Below are 16283 nucleotides of genomic sequence, written 5' to 3'. Positions count from 1 at the left end.
AGATTGGCTCCCACACACAGTGGAGGCTACCTCAATTCTCTCCCTCCCTCCCTCACCAAAATTCCTCCTTCCACAATACTACGCACAATGCTAATTATAGCCACAATCCTGGTCACTAATTCCTGTAAATGAATAATTGACCACACGTTTATTTTGAAAAGGAACCTAAGAAGTCATTTGAAGATTCCAAATGGACGAAATAATGCTGTGGTGCTGTGAACATCGTGAATAGCATTGAATCACTGATATTTGAACATTGTTCCAGGTCATTATCACACTCAGGCTCTTCTATAATACTATCATGGCTAAATAATACAGATTATATATATATTTTGACATTATTAGGCGATGCTGTGGTCACACGCTGAACAGCAGTGCTGTGCACACATACTGCATGCGCCGGCCTTGGTTGCTCACTCACTACTGAGGCTCCAACACCCGGGAATGTGGACCACGATTGTTTTTAAAGATGGCGTCTGTTTACAAGAGCCCTGAGGAAGCTGATGTGAACCCCACGTAGCCGCGGGAGTTTTGAATGGAACGTGAAAAATAAAAATACCCGGAGGTGCGTTGCGCAAACCAGACGTGGGCCTGCAGGCGCATTGCGCAGTTTAAGGGTTAACCCTTGTGTTGCTAAGGGCTATTTGCACCTTGTCACCCACAGGTGCATAACAAAAAAGAAAAAAAATTGTTTCCTAACCTGTTAATTTGTGTTCCCTGACCACAAGAGAGAAAAAAATTAATCGTACATACAAATGGCATAAATGAGTCGACAATATGAGCGATGACGTCACACCCTGCATGCTTGCTCATGCAAGGTGCGGCCCAGAGGCATCGCGCGCAGTCTTCAAGCAGCCAGAATTGCTACGAATTTATTTTCGTTGCATTATTTATAGTGTCTACGCATATTTTATCACAAATACTCACTAATTGTGTTGCATATAATGTTACTTCATGTTCAATGGTAATAAATGTTGCATACATTGAGTATACACATGCGCACAAAAATGTTTTCCCATTATACCAATATAATATGTATTCACATTGTTCATTATTATATTTACACACACATGCACACACTATTTACAGGTTTTTGTAATATTATTGCACATTTAAGAAGTCTTGGAGAGAGTGGTAGGCATTGAAGCAGTTGACAGCACATAATGGAACTGCACACGCTTCACACCATGTTTGCACATGTTTACGTTTCTGATCTCTTTTTTTTGTTCTACAAACTAAGCAATCACGCTTGCCTATTGCATGCTTTCCAGCTGGTGGCAAATGTTTTAGTCTGTGTGCTTGAATGACCTCCATGTGAGCGTGCCTGGGTGTAGCAGCATGCTGCAACACTGGGTTCATGATGGGTCTTTGTGTGCCAGAAACATCTTTGCCAAACTTTGCTAATAACTGTGTCCCAAGTGTAAAAGCAAACGAATGGAAACTTGGTTTACGTCCAGTTTTCACCAGATACATATTATAGCTGTTCAGCATGCTTATGTCAACAAGATGGAAAAACACTTTTTTCGTCCACTTCAATGTTTTCCGCACACACTCGACAGTGTCCCCCAACATCATGTCAGATTTATCAACCAAACGCATGTTGATATTATAGTCAAGAACACAATCTGGCTTATGCCATATTGTGCCATAGGCACAATCAGAGAACACTGTATAAACATCAGAGGTCCGCGGATGTTCAACGTCCTCCCAGCAAGCATAAGAAATATTGCCGGAACAACCGTGGACATCTTCAAGAGGAAACTAGATTTATTCCTCCAAGGAGTGCCGGACCAACCGGGCTGTGGTGGGTATGTGGGCCTGCGGGCCGCTCCAAGCAACAGCCTAGTGGACCAAACTCTCACAAGTCAAGCCTGGCCTCGGGCCGGGCTTGGGGAGTAGAAGAACTCCCAGAACCCCATCAACCAGGTATCAACCAGATATACTGGATCTTGCATTATTCGGTTCACCTTGCCACTGTTCACCATTGTACCATCATGAACTGTGTCAGCAAATTCACTTCTCTCCTGTCTTTCCACCTGAGCGTATTTGATAACTTTTTCTTAGCTGGCAGTCAAGTTTATTGTCAAACAATGGCATTTCCCTTCTTCTTGGCTTTACTGTGCCGAACAATCCAGTTCTATTTTAAATCAAGAACCTAGCTTGCAATGGACTTGTATAGCAGTTATCCGTGTATAAAATGTGGCCCTTGCTCATCCATGGTGCCATCAGTGACTTTACCACACTACCTGAGAAACCATGTTGGTCGTTACCGGGAATGTCTACATCGCTAGCAGAATACAGAATCATGTGTAACACGTATCCTGTTTCACAGTCACAAAGAACAAAGAATTTCAATCCAAATCTGTTGCGTTTGGAGGGAATATACTGCTTGAATGCAACACGTCCTCTAAAAAGCACAAGGGAATCGTTAATCACCAGCTTCTGTGCTGGTACATAGAAATCTCTGAACTTTCCAATCACTTCATTCATATACAGTAGTCCCTCACTCGCCAAAGTCTATCATCTTCTGTCCGGTCCTCATTACTTGCAAAATAAAGACACCTGAGGAGTATCTGAAACCTGTCTCGAGACATATATTTCCTGAAGAAAGGTGTTGGAATATTCTGGTCTTTGCTCCAATAATCTGTGATAGCGTGTTTGACACAATGTTTCATCAACATACATATTGTCAAAAATACATACATTTCACCTACAGTAGTGTTTTTCCAACGCTGCAATCGTGAATATTCTGTTATCTCTTTTCCAATGAGATGAGTCGCATGAAGGTTCATTTCGTATACAATATATTCCATGAGCGGCTCATCATAAAATGTTGTAAAGTAATCCATTTCACACATGTCCTCACCATTATCAGGGAAAAGGTCTGTAATCCCAACTTCTTTATTGCCAAAGGCAGGAATTAGAGGAATAAAATCGTCACCATCACTCCACACAAGTACAGTACACCTGCTGTCCTGCGAGACGCAACAGCGGCTCGACAGCGAGGAAACGTTGCACACCGTGGACCAGGAGCTGAAGCCCGTCTTCACAAAGTACGGCCGCTATGTGAACATGAGGTGAAATCACGTGAACATGAGGGTCTTGGTTCCTCATGTGGTGCCATGCGGCGGCGCTTGGCTGGGCGAGACGCTGCTGACGCGACAAATTCTCGCCCAGTATCACCACTGGTACTAGCAACAGGCACGGGAACACTATGCTCTGAATCCACTTCACTAAAACCAGAAAATAAGTCACCTTCCTCTGACTCGTTGTCCAAAATATCCTCATACTCTAAATAAGCACAAGAACTGTGTGGTCGTGGGTGAATTGGAGTAGACACTGGGCGAGGAGGCACGGGTGAGCATGTAGGCCTCGCCAAGGGAGGAGACTGTATCTCATATTCACTGTCTGTGCTACTATCATCGGACAATTGTCTGTAGGCCTTATCAATGTCAGGGTCATCAAAAATCGCTTTCCTCACCATCAGAAAATAATTCACTAGTTATTTGCTCTTGAGTAAGTGATTGCATGGTTCGTGCTCGGGAGGCGTTTGGCCATGCGTTCGCCATGGTGACCGCTGCGTAATTGGGGCCTCCCATGCATTGGTAGCGTGAGCTGGATTTTATTTTTAACAAAATGGCAGCTGGTTTACTATAGCCCCTGGGCAGCATATGGGGGCCCCCCTACCCCGCTGGCCATTCAAATCTTGTGCGGTATTCCATCACGTCATATGACGTGATGCACAATTTATAGCAAGTTACTCAACACATCATATGACGTGTTGCGTAGTTTAAGGGTTAATCATGGTGTTATTACCCAGTTATGTTGAGTGTATTAACCCTCTGATATGCAAATAGCGCATAATTTTGCTCAATCAGGGGTGCGCATAACACCTTAACCACTGCACTGCGCCAAACGACAAATGCCATTCGCCATTTACTGCACCAACTGACAAAAGTATTTTTTATTTCTTTGTATACGGTCGAAGCGCGCTTGCGGTAGGTTGGGTACAAAATGGACTCTTAGGACCTCCAGTGAGAGGCAGCCATCTTGGAAAAAATTCCCAGCATGTCGTAGGGCTGCTGGCTGGGTTAGTACTGAGTGAGCAACAATGGGTGGCACACGCGCCTCTGGCTCCCAAACACCTGTCCAACGCGGTGTTGACATGGGTAGAAGATGGATTCCTGAGGTGTTTGCCAGATTGAAAAAAAATCCCAGCATTCCCCAGTCATGGCCAGGCTCATATTCAAGGTAGCAACCATGTTGTATTCATCCGTATCGAACTCCCAGCCCTAGTCGGCCATTTTTTAAGAAAACATCATCTGATGTTGGAATACAAGGCATATTGCTTGAAGATGAGCATGCCAATGATTTTGATAACCCAAATCTGGAAAAAGACCTAACACAGGTGTCTGCTAGTAGTGATATGGATATTGAAGTGAACGATGTGGAGAGTGTGTACAGTACACAGCTCTCACAGCCCTGCCATGCCGGACTAGGTCATCACCATCAGTGGAACAACACAAATTAATTTTTGTATGTTCCACTGAACATTTAGTGCCAAATGCAATTCATTTGGACAATCCGGGAATTCGTTAGAGCGGGGTCTGTTAGAGCAGGGTCTGTTAGAGTGATGATGCACTGTATTTGAAAAGAAAAAAGGCAAAAATAGAGAAGTGATTGTAAATATTATTCAGCAGATATGTAAGTAATAAAATTTAGCAGATACTGTATATAAGTAATAAAATGTACCAGATATAAAAGTAAAAATAATAAAGAACAGAAGAGTGGGAAATTAGATAATTAATCAAATTTAGATTCCTAGAGTAAACGAATTAAGATTCAAATAATTATTCAAATGGAATACAAATAATTAGCTAATTTAAGAATTAGATTAATATTGTAATACATGAATATTATATGGTAATAATACAAGATGGGCAAGGATATGCAATATGAATGGGCAATACACAGGCAAAAAAAAAAAGAGAACAAAGCGAGAATTAGACAATTAGATTAAGATTATGAATAAATAAATGGATTCAGATTCAAAATAATTAATAAAAAAGGAAACATAATTAATCAAATTAAAAATTCAGTAATCTCTTAAGATTGTAATACAGTAATATCATATGGTAATAAGACAAGTTGGATAAAGGTATGCAATAGAAACAAACACATATGGGCTGGAAACACTGATGCACTTAAAGCTTAAGAATCCATTAACAATACTGGAATATTAGACAACAAACAAGACTAGTAGCTAATATTAATGGGCAGATATATAAGTGAGAAATTAAATTATTAATTTTTAATTCACAAAGTAATGAATTAAAGATTCAGATAATTTGACAAATTAAGAGTTCAAGGTTTATAACATTTTGGGAAATTGAAGTGTTAGTATCAACAGATAAATGGGTAAGTTGCAAATATTGTAAGCTAAGAATCTGATAACTAGACAAATTAAGCATTCAAAATATTATTACATTTTATAAAATTGAAGTCAATGTAGTAATAGTTATAAGAGGGTAAATTATATGTATTTAAAGCCATTTATATAAAAAAGAAGCATTTAGTAATTAATATACAAATATAAAAAAGCCAAAATTTAAATATGGTTAGGCTAGGTAAGGCCTGATCACTCATGTGTTACTCTCAGCAATGACATTGGAAGTTCGCTGACTTCCAGTTCTGTCACAATCAACAAAGAAAGTTAGTAATTGTTGGACACTTGATTTCATGTCTTTTGCTGTTCTTTCTTAGCAATGATCGTTCCATTCCTGGTGTAGCACTGCTTGATAAGATTTGGGTTTTGTTTGTGAATATGATCCAGTCTGTAGAGGAGGATCAATGCTGCTTGGTAAGGCACTCATTAATATAATATGATGCAGTCTGTAGAAGAGGATCAACGCCGCTTGGTAAGGAACTCATTAATATAATATGATGCAGTCTGTAGAGGAGGATCAACGCTGTTTGGTAAGGCACTCATTAATATAAAGGTTGGTTTTATATTTGTAGCTGATTGAATGACATCTTACTTATCACTGGGATAAGCTAGTTTAGTTAGCATCTGCCTGGTGCTGTGGTGATTGTTTTTATCTATTCTGACCCCCTCCCCGCTCAGCTCGTTGTCGCCGTGTGGGGGCTTAGTGGACGGCTGCCGGAGTGTGATGCTCCTTGGGACAGTCCTCTGTCCTTTTCTAGCCTTGTGCTCCTGCTGCCGTCCTCTCCAATTCTGCTGGGCATCTTTTCCTTTTCCTTCTGTTTCGTTTTTCTCCCCCCTCTTCTCCTATCTGCTTGCCGTTTCCTGCTGACCTTTTGCCGTTCTGGTTCTTCCCTTGGACTTCTTCTATTTTGACGCCCAGGTGCTTGAGGAGGCATACTCTTGCACCCGTAGAACTGTAGTAACCGACGTCGAGATCGAGGGGAACCTTTTATTGTCAATCCCCCTTTCGTCACTGAACCCGATCTCGACGGACTGTCGGTTTCTTAAGGTGGCGTTTGTGGGGCGTATACTCACGACGCACCCCTAGGAGGCCCCGGCAAGATCGGCGATAGCTTCTTGTTGGGTGTCCTGCCTCTAATTGTGGCTCCATGGTGGGTGTGGGGGCACATTCGTGAATGAATTCTTCTTTTCATAATGATGATAACCCCTGGTTCGGCTGCTTCTGGTGTACCTTCTCAGGCTGTTGGGGTGGGCGACCAAGCCCCCGAGTCGGTCCGTATTGGAAGACCGGGCTCTGTAGCCTCCGCTGCATTGGGCCCCGACCTTGCTCCTCCTTTGGCCTCTCTGACTCCTTCCCCTGGCTCCCCTCCCTCCTCTGTGGTTGGGTCGAGCCCCAGGCCCCCAGTGGTGACTACCTCGTCCCCTGGCGCGGCTCCTTCTCTAGTTGTAACTACTGCGCCTTTTAACCCCTCTCTCTCTGGGGGTTCTCACCGCCGTCCTCGTCACGGCCGCCCTCGCTCGATTCCTTCCAGTTCTGCTACCTATCAAGCCTTGTTTGGTCCCGCTTCGTGGGCCAAATGTTTTGATCTCCTCCCTCTTGATTCTGCGCCTCCTGACGATTTCTCCCTCCATCGACATCTCGTTGATTCCGTGGATGCCTCCATTACTTTCAACCCCACTCGTCTCGGTACACGTGTCGTTGCTGCTCCTTCTCAGGATGCTGGCTCTCGCTTGGCTGCCTTATCCTGCCTTGGTGAGACCCTTGTTCGGGTCTCGAAGAACGCTCAGTTGAACGCCAGTGTTGGCACTATTTTGCTCCCGCCCCATGTTGCGACCGGTGTTCGGGACCTGCGCGACTGCCACGACGATATTCGACATATCCTTGCTGCCCAGGGCCATTCTATTCTCCAGGTGGACACGTTTACTCGTCCCCCTCGTGGTAGTCGCCGTCAACCCCTCCGGGTTGTGAAGATTACCTTTGATGGTAGGACCCTTCCACCCTCTGTCATTCTTGCTGGTGCCAGGTGCTCTGTCCAGGAGTACATTCCTTCTCCTCAGCTCTGCAACAAGTGCTGGAGGTTTGGGCATGGTGCCCTCCGCTGCTCCGGGACTGTCTCTCTCTGTCCTTTGTGTGGTGGCGAAGATCACTCTAAGTCGGAGTGCACTTCTCCCCAGGCTCGTTGCCTCAACTGCGGTGAGGCCCATCCTACCTTCTCCCGTGCGTGTGTCCATTACAAGCTTGAGGCAGCCGTCCTCAACTTGAAGCACTGGGAGCGTTTATCTTTTCCTGAGGCGAGACGCCAGGTTCGCCGGCTCCCGCCTTATGCTAATATCTCTTACGCTCGCGTGTTGCGCTCTTCCTCTCCTCGTCCTTCCCGCCTTCCTCAGACTCACAACCGTTTCCGGGCCTTGGACCCTGATGCACCCACTGCCCCCTCCTCTGTTCCTTTGGGTTCTCTCCCGAAGGATCCTCCTCCTGGTCCTCTGTCCGGGGTTCCCCTTCCTTCTACCCGGTCTGTCGTGTCTCCTGTGTCTTCTTCCTCGTCCCCCTCCGATCCTCCTTCCCGTCCTCTTCCTCCATCTATCGGCTCTCCCCACCGCCTGTCGGTGCGGGCGGATGTCCATCGCTCTCTTAGTGGCTGTCGTGTGTGCTCTCGTTCGGCTTCTCCTGTTGAGACACTGGAATCCGTTGCCCGGTACGTAGTTGCTGGGACACCGGTCTCTTTAAGTCAGAAGCGTAAGCCTGGCTCCTCTCCTTCCTCTTCCCCGGCGGGTAAGAAGGCTTCGCTTTCTTCCTCAGCTCCTACGTCTGGTTCTGTTGCTCCTTCCCCTCCCGTTTCAGTGATTGCGCCCCCTGTTCCTGCTATGGAGGTTTCTTTGGCTCCTGCTTCCCTTTCGGTTGCTGCTCTTGCTGGGGTGCGCTCCCCTCTTTCTACTCCCCCTCTTCCTGCTGCTGTCCTTGACTGCTCCTCTCCGTTGTCTCCTCCTCTTCCTCCTCCTCCTCCTCCTCCTCCGGACCCCGCCCGCCCACCTCTGATCTGTTCTCCCGTTTCCTTCCCTCCGTCTTTGCTCAGTTTACCCATGCCCCCTAACCCTGACTTTGCTGACCCTGATCCCGACCCTGATATTCTTTAACGTGCTCTGTTGCTCTTTCGCCTTGGTTTCTTCCTTGTTCTCTGGTTTTGTCCTTTCTCTTCTCGTCGTTGTCCATTCTTCAATGAAACGTTCGAGGTTATTACGCCAATTTCCTCGAACTCCAACTTCTGATTTCGCGGTTTTTGCCCCTTTGTGTCTGTCTCCAGGAGCCAATGTTTGGTGCTCGTCCTGGTCGTTTTCGTGGCTATTCCTTTCTCTCCTCCCCCCCCCCCCAGCCATTGCTGGGGCTTCTAATTCTTCTGCTCTCTTGATTCGTGCTGATGTTCCCTTTGTTCCTTTACTTTTTCCTTCGCCTCTCCATTGTTCTGCTGCTCGTATCTTTGTGGGGAAATGGTACACAGTTTGTTCCATTTAGCTCCCCCCGAGTGTCCCGCTCTCTCTTCCTGATTTGAAACACCTCCTAGACTCCTTGCCGGAGCCTGTGCTCCTGCTGGGTGACTTCAATTGTCGTCATTCCCTTTGGGGTGACGTTCTGACGAATACCCGGGGTCGCCTCCTTGCGCCGTTTCTCCTCTCTTCTTCCCTGTCTCTTCTGAATTCTGGTGAGCCCACTCATTTGGACTCTCGGACTCGCACCCTTTCTTGTCTTGATCTTTCTCTCTGCTCTTCTTCTCTTTACTTAGATTTCACATGGCAGGTTCTTGATGACCTCCATGGAAGTGATCATTTCCCCATCCTTGTTTCCTTTTTCTCTTTTCGCCCTTCCCTCTCTTTCCCTAGATGGCAGTTTGCTAAGGCAGACTGGACCCTATTTACCCTCAGTGCTGCTCTCTCTGACCTCTCCCTTCTGCCTCTCTCTCGCACTCTCCTCCTTTTTCATGACACTGTCTTCAACGCTGCCCTCCGCTCTATTCCTCGCTCTTCCTCTCGGGGTCCGCAGAAGTGCGTTCCCTGGTGGAATGCGGACTGTGCTCGGGCTGTCCGCTGTAAGCGTGCAGCCTGGAAGAGGCACCGCCGTAGGCAGACGTCCGATTCTTTTCTTTTCTTTCGGAAAGCGAGTGCGGTGGCCCGTAGGGCCATCCGTACGGCTAAACGTGAATGTTGGGCATCTTATGTCTCAACAATAACGTCCGAAACCCCTCTGGCCCAGATCTGGAAGCGTATCCGCAAGATAGCGGGTAAGTTCGTTCCCGATGTTTCACCGGTCCTTCACCTCCATGATACTCTTGTGGCGGACCCGTTGCAGGTCGCTTCCGAACTGGGTTCCCACTTTTCTTCTGTTAGCTCTGGTCTTCATCTTCCCCAATCTTTCCTTCTTCGTAAACCTGTCCTTGAGTCTCGTCCTTTAGATTTCTGCACTCATCTTCAGCTTCCCTATAATGATCCCTTCTCTCTCTCTGAACTTCGTTCTGCCCTGGCCCTCTGCGGTTCTACGGCGGCGGGCTCCGAAGGTATTCATTATGAGATGCTTCGCCATCTCCCTCCGAGCACGTCTCAGTATTTACTGAGTCTGTATAATCGGATCTGGGAGTCGTCGTCAGTCCCTGAGGACTGGCTCGATGCCGTTGTCCTCCCTGTTCGCAAACCGGGGTCTCTGGGTACTTCCCCTAAGGACTTTCGCCCTATTGCTCTCACAAGTTGTGTCTGCAAACTCTTTGAACGTATGGTTAACGTTCGTCTGATGTGGTTCCTGGAACACCATCACCTCCTCTCCCCTTCTCAATTTGGTTTCCGCAAGTGCCGCAGCACGACAGATGTCCTGGTGAACTTGGAGGTCTATATTCGTACTGCTTTTGCTGCGAAGACCTCCGTTGTTGCCTTCCTTTTTGACCTGGAAAAGGCTTACGACACCACTTGGCGTTATCATGTCCTATCTCAACTTCATTCGTTTGGCCTTCGTGGTCATCTCCCTCTCTTTCTCCGCAGCTTCCTCTCTCGTCGTTCCTTTCGGGTGCGCCTTGGTACCGCTCTCTCTCCCTCTTTTCAGCAATACGAAGGTGTGCCCCAGGGTAGTGTTCTGAGCACTACTCTTTTTCTGGTTGCCCTCAATGGTCTTCTTTCCTCTCTTCCTTCTGGTGTCTTCTCCGCTCTCTATGTCGATGATCTTACCCTTTGTTGTCAGGGTGATGATTCGCCTCTCCTTCAACGCCGGCTTCAACTTGCAATTGATGCTGTGTCGTCTTGGGCCACAGATCATGGCTTCAAGTTCTCTACTTCTAAGACTTGTGCCACGACTTTTACGCGGAAACGGGTTGTTCTTCGTCCCTCTTTGTCACTTTATGGTCATCCCCTTGAATACAAAGATTCCGCGAAGCTTTTGGGGTTATTCCTTGACACTCGTTTGTCTTGGTTTCCCCATATCTCTTACCTCCGTGTTGAGTGCTCTAAGGCCCTTACCCTCCTTCGGGTCTTGTCCCATACTTCTTGGGGGGCAGATAGGCGCACTCTCCTTGCTTTACATTCCTCTCTCGTCCTGTCTATGCTCGATTATGGTTGCCCTGCTTACTCGTCTGCTTCTCCTTCTACTCTTCGCCGTCTTGATGCTTTGCACCATACTGGGTTGCGCCTCAGTTCTGGTGCCTTTCGTTCGACTCTCATCCTTAGATTGTATGTTGACACTGGCTTCCTGTCTCTCCAGGACCGCCGTGATCGCTACTGTCTTCGCTATCTTGCACGGTCCTTGCAACATCCTTACTCTCGCCTCTGTCGTGCTTTAACTTTTACCCCTCCTGCGGTTCCTGTTCCTCTTCACCACCTCCCTCTTTCTGTCCGGTTATCTCGCCTACAGGATTCTCTTTCCGTTCGTATTTCTGATGTTTCTCCTCGTGTTGTTCCTTCATTGCCCCCGTGGAGGGTCCCTCTTCCGCGGTTTTGTACATCCTTGACCCGTATCACTAAAGCTTTTACCCCTCCTACGGTTCTAAAATGCCTTTTCCTCGAGCACTTTTCTTCTCACTCCCGCTCCGTTTCTGTCTTCACCGATGGGTCTAAGTCAGTGGACGGTGTTGGCTACTCTGTTGTTTTTCCTGATCGCACTTATATGTGTCGCTTGCCTCCGGAGACTAGTATCTTTACAGCGGAACTTTATGCTATTCTCTATGCTCTTCGTCTCCTGCTTTCTCGTTGTCAGTCTTCCTTTGTAGTTGTTGTTGACTCTCGTAGTGCCCTCATGGCTCTCGGGTCCTTTAATCCGGTTCATCCAGTAGTTGTCGAGATCCAGCATTGGCTGTTTCTCGTTCACAGTAAATTTAAGTCGGTTGAGTTTTGTTGGGTTCCCAGCCATATTGGTGTGTCTTTAAATGAGCGTGTGGATGCTGCCGCCAAGGAAGCTGTCCGCTCTTGTCCCATCTCTCGTAAAGGCATTCCGTATTCCGACTTTTACCCGGTTATCCATTCCTCAGTCCTTACCCGTTGGCAGGCTTCTTGGTTGTCTGTTACTGGTAACAAGCTACGTACTCTTAAATGTTGTGTTTCCTCGTGGCCGTCCTCCTTCCACCGTAACCGGAGGTGGGAAACAGCTCTGGCGAGGTTGCGTATTGGCCATACTCGCTTAACCCATGGTCACTTGATGGAGCGCCGCCCTGCCCCTTATTGTCCTAGTTGCATTGTCCCTCTTACGGTCGTGCATGTCCTTCTTGAATGTCCTGACTTCCAGGACGAGCGTGTGTCTTGCTTTCTGACCGCCCCTCACGGTCACCTGTCCCTTGATAGAATTCTTGGTGACTCGGATACTTTTGATATCGTTCGCCTTATGCGTTTTTGTTCTCGTATTGGCATCCTTGGTGATATTTAGTGCCCTCTGATTATTTTGCGTATTTGATGGTGTTACATAGCCTTCCCGGTTTGGTGCCTTCTTTTGATAATTACTTACTTACTTACTTTTATCTATTCTGATAGATTTAATAGTATCATTAAAGTTTATCTCTGATCTAATCAGTTGATGGGCTACACTTGAACAGTTTTGACCTTCTTGTTCTTCAGGCAGTTCAGTCGAGCTGATGATGAGTAAATCATGGAGTTTTTGTTAATACTGTTGTCTGGAGAGCCTGAAACACTTATAAATTCAGTACTACCTACCTAACTACACATGCTGTATTGCATATTAATGGGTTATAAGGCAGTCCAAACATGGTATAGTTATGAAATACTATAACTCTCATACTGGGTGGGGTGGATATTATTAGGGACTGGTGGCTCACAACAGTTGTCACTAACCTGTGTTGGTGAGTGTATTAATAACACTTTCACACTACGATGTCACTTTCCAGTGACATCCGTTTTTCTCCTGGGCCGTCTCGGTTGAAACCGTCTGAAATCATCCATTAAAATATTTGTTAAAAATTACAATTTTAACTGATCAATCTGGGTGTGGTTTCAAAATGAGCACCTTTAGATTGCACACAATTTGATGCCAAAATGAAAGACGTCACATGAAAATTGATGTCAGAACACTGAAAAGATATAAATAATTTTGTGGTGATGAGTGTTAAAAAGTGTCCAAAAGTTAAAATATGTTAAAATTCTATTTATTGTTTTCAGATTCAGATTCAGATTCAGATGTTTATTCAGGTAAGGTATATACATACAAGTGATGTTACATTAATGGATTGATATATAGATAGAGCTAGTACATACAATGCCTAAAGCCACTATTACGCAATGCGTTTCGGGCAAGAAAAAACATTAATATCTAGAACTTAATACTAATTGAGCATAAAGAATAAAAGATGTTGAGAACAAATACAAATAAAGATAAAAAAAAAGGGGGAACATGACTGAAAAAGCAGCACAAATACAATAGGTTGACAAACAGTGTTGATTAAAAAAAAGAAAAAAAAAAGAAAATAACAGACATGGGTTGACAATAGAGGAGTGAGGTAGATTACAGGGAATTTATTAGGTAGTGTTTAGTTTTTATCTTAAACTGGTTGAGAGAGGTACAGTCTTTAACATGGTTGGGAAGGTCATTCCACATTCTGGGCCCCTTGATTTGCAGAGCATTTCTAGTTTGATTAAGACGTACTCTAGGAATATCAAAACTGTATTTATTTCTGGTGTGGTGCTCATGGGTTCTGTTACAACCTTCTATGAAGCTTTTAAGATCAGGATTGGCATTATAGTTTAGCGTTTTATATATGTATAATACACATGAGAGAATGTGCAGTGACTTAATATCTAACATATTAAGAGATTTGAGTAGGGGTACCGAGTGATGTCTGGGGCCAGAGTTGGATATTGTTCTAATAGCGGCTTTGTGTTGGGTAATTAGAGGACGTAAGTGATTTTGGGTAGTAGAACCCCAAGCACAAATACCATAGTTGAGATAAGGATAGATAAGGGAGTAATAGAGAGTCACCAGAGCAGGGCGTGGTACATAATATCTGATCTTAGAAAGAATGCCCACAGTTTTTGAAACTTTTTTTGATATATTTAGAATGTGTCCCTGGAAATTCAGCTTGTGGTCAATGAGAATGCCAAGGAATTTGCCATCTAATTTGTTACAAATTTGGGTATTGTTTATTTTGAGATTTATAAGACTAGAGGATTTATTGCCAAACAGAATATAGAAGGTTTTGTCAATGTTAAGGGTGAGTTTGTTGGCAGTTAGCCAAAGATGGACTTTATTTAGCTCAGTATTTACTGTGGCATTTAGAGCAAGAGGGTCAGGACTGGAGTAAATGAAGGTTGTGTCGTCAGCAAATAGAATTGGTTTGAGGTGTTGGGAGGCATTTGGAAGGTCATTAATGTAGATGAGAAAGAGGAGAGGGCCAAGTATGCTGCCCTGAGGAACACCAATGTTGATGGGTAGGGTGGGAGAAATTGTATTATTCACAGAAACATATTGGTTTTATTATTATGGGACTAGTTTTAAAATACGCGCCTTTACATTGCGCACAATTTGATACCAAAATGGAAGACGTAACACAAAAATTGATGTCAGAACACTGGAAAAAATATATAGTACAGTATTCTACTGTACTAAATAATCTTTCCTGCCTCTACTCTACACAGACGCCGTCTTGTAGAATCGGCTCTTATACACAATGTACCCAACATGATCTTGAGTCCTGGCTTTGTTGCTGTGGACTCTTCCCTTTCACAGTATATACTCAAATGCTCTAATCTTTCTAACAAACGTGACTTAACATAAGCTACCCCCTTCCATTTATCTTTCTTTTTCTCTTTCCTATTCTTTCTCTCTTCTCCCTTTTTCTGTGCATTGTCTTCTCCTACGCTCCCTTGCTATCCTCTTCTTATTCCTATTACTATCTCCTTCGGTGGTTATAATAGGAGCTGCCTCGTATGGGCCAATAGGCCTTCTGCAGTTCTCATTATTACTACTATCCCCTACACCTTACTTTCCTCCTCAGCTCTCTCTTGCCTATTTATTGCCTGTCCCTACCTATCCTCATCACAATCGACTTGAGAATGGTCCAGGACGGACCGAAACGTCGTCGTCCCTTCAACTTCTAGTGTGTGGTCTGGTCAACATACTTCAGCCACGTTATTGTGACTCATCGCCTGCATACAGTATTCTAGTATTTCTTTAGTTTTTGGCTATGATGAATTGTTCTAAAATTAATGGTAATTAGTGTACTGTAGTGTATAGGCCGCTCCACATCCCCCTTATCCCCCCAGGTTATCCCTCCCAACACTCCCCTCTCTCCCGATACCAACCACCCACCTCACCCTCTCCTACACCATGCGCCTCGAGCCACAGCCGTACTGGATTAATACGGTACGGCCCGCGGCCTGGCTTTCATATCCGGACAATTCACTCCTTGTCTGGCTGACTGGATATTGCAACATTGGCAGCAAGTTAACCGGCCCAGATTTTTATCCGGACAAACACCTGATTTTCCGGCTCCTATGGACATTTTGGCCGGATATTGAGATAACTTTATCCGGTCACGATTTTGACCGTATAAGGGTGTTTTCCGGATATTCGAATCCCGGATAATCGAGTGTCTACAGTAATTATTTTGTGTGACTTGGCATTGGAATTGAGCTGTGTTTTTATCATACCGTAAATTTTGTGAGTATAGATTTTTGTTTTGTTTTTTCATTTAGTTTTTTTAACTGTTTTTCTTATATTTCAGTGATGGGAACATCAGATCATTTGATGTTCCCAATTTTCTAATGGGAACATCAGATCATTTGGGAATGCATCAGACGAGGGAGTGGGGAATGGTGGGGAGGACGAGGGGACGGGAGTGGGGGGGGGGATTGTGAGGAGGGGCAATGAGGGGATGGGGGAATTGGGGATGGTGACATGGGGACCGGGAATGGAGAATGGTGGGGAGGACAGGGGGAGTGGGTGATGGTCAAGAGGTTGAGGGGACGGGGGAGAGGGGAATTGTCGGGCGGATGAGTTGATGGGGGAGTGAGAGATGGTTAGGAGGACGAGGGGACGGGGGAGTGAGGAATCGTTGGGAGGATGAGGGGACTGGGGAATGGTGGAGAGGACGGGGAGACAGGGAAAGGTTGCTGTGGCTCAACAACGCACATGTGTTGCTGAGCCACAACAATGTGTGGCCAAGTACAGCTAGTAAGGAATAATGTATATTGGATTAATTAGTTCCAAACCAAAAAAATAAATGCTGTATAGTTATACAATAATTAAATGGAATAAATGCTAACACACTACACTTTACCTGTACTTCGGAGAGTTGATGGCATATGTGGAAACTAGTGAGGCAGAGGAAGAGAGATGTTCTTTGGCAGGGGAGTTCCCTAACAT

General features: G+C 45.3%; 1 long non-coding RNA gene across 1 annotated transcript in view; it reads left to right on the top strand.

Annotated features, from left to right (window-relative positions):
* Positions 1–16283, top strand: part of LOC138372204 (uncharacterized) — a 32059-nt gene that overhangs the window by 14556 nt on the left and 1220 nt on the right. The window lies entirely within an intron of this gene.

This window comes from Procambarus clarkii, chromosome 38 (assembly GCF_040958095.1).
Source record: "Procambarus clarkii isolate CNS0578487 chromosome 38, FALCON_Pclarkii_2.0, whole genome shotgun sequence".
Classification (NCBI taxonomy): domain Eukaryota; kingdom Metazoa; phylum Arthropoda; class Malacostraca; order Decapoda; family Cambaridae; genus Procambarus; species Procambarus clarkii.
The sequence above is the reverse complement of the archived record's forward strand: the minus strand, read 5'-3'. Positions and strand labels throughout refer to the sequence as shown.